Below are 1,116 nucleotides of genomic sequence, written 5' to 3'. Positions count from 1 at the left end.
GTCGGTGAAGAACTGTGGTGGGATTTTAATGGGGATTGCATTGAATCTGTAGATTGCTTTTGGCAAGATTGTCATTTTTACTATGTTTATCCTACCTATCCAAGAGCATGGGAGATCTTTCCATTTTCTGGTAACTTCTTTAATTTCTTTCCTTAAAGTCACAAAGTTCTTATTATATAGGTCTTTTACCTGTTTGGTAAGTGTTACACCAAGATACTTTATGTTGCTTGTGGCTATTGTAAAGGGTGATGTTTCTCTGATTTCTTTCTCTGTCACTTTGTCATCTGAAAAAACTAGGGTTACTGATTTTTTTGAGTTTATCTTGTATCCTGCTAGTTTGCTGAAGGTGTTTATCAGCTGTAGGACTTCCCTCTTAGAGTTTATTGGGTTGCTTATGTAAACTATCTTATCTTCTGCAAATAGAGACAGTTTGAGTTCTTCTTTTCCAATTTGGATCCCCTTGATCTCCTTTTGTTATCTTACAGCATTAGCTAGAACTTCTAGTATGATGTTGAAGATATATGGAGAGAGAGGTCACCCTTGTCTTGTTCTTGATTTTAGAGGAATTGGCTTAAGTTTCTCTCCATTTAGTTTGATTTTGGCAGTTGGTTTGCTGTCTATTGCTCTTATTATGTTTAGGTATGTTCCTCTTATCCCTGACCTCTCCAAGACCTTTATCATGAAAGGGTGTTGAATTTTTTGGAAGCCTTTTTCCGCATCTAGGGAGATAATCATATGGTTTTTCTTTTTCTGTTTGTTTATATGGTGGATCACATGGATAGATTTTGGATGTTAAACCATCCCTACATTCCAGGGATGAAGCCTATTTGATCATGGTGGATGATTTCTCTGATGTATTCTTGAATTCGGTTTGCCAGTATTTTATTGAGAATTTTTGCATCGATGTTCATCAGGGATATTGGTCTGTAATTCTCTTTCTTAGTTGTGTCTTTGTGAGGCTTGGGTACCAAGGATATTGTGGCTTCATAAAAAGAGTTTGGCAATGAACCTTCTGTTTCTATCTTGTGGAACAGTTTTAGGAGTAGTGGTATTAGTTCTTCCTTGAATGTCTAGTAGAATTCTGCACTGAATCCATCTGGCCCTGGACTTTTTTTG

The sequence above is a fragment of the Phodopus roborovskii genome, unplaced genomic scaffold, assembly GCF_943737965.1.
Source record: "Phodopus roborovskii unplaced genomic scaffold, PHOROB, whole genome shotgun sequence".
NCBI lineage: Eukaryota > Metazoa > Chordata > Mammalia > Rodentia > Cricetidae > Phodopus > Phodopus roborovskii.
This window is presented reverse-complemented; position numbering follows the sequence as displayed.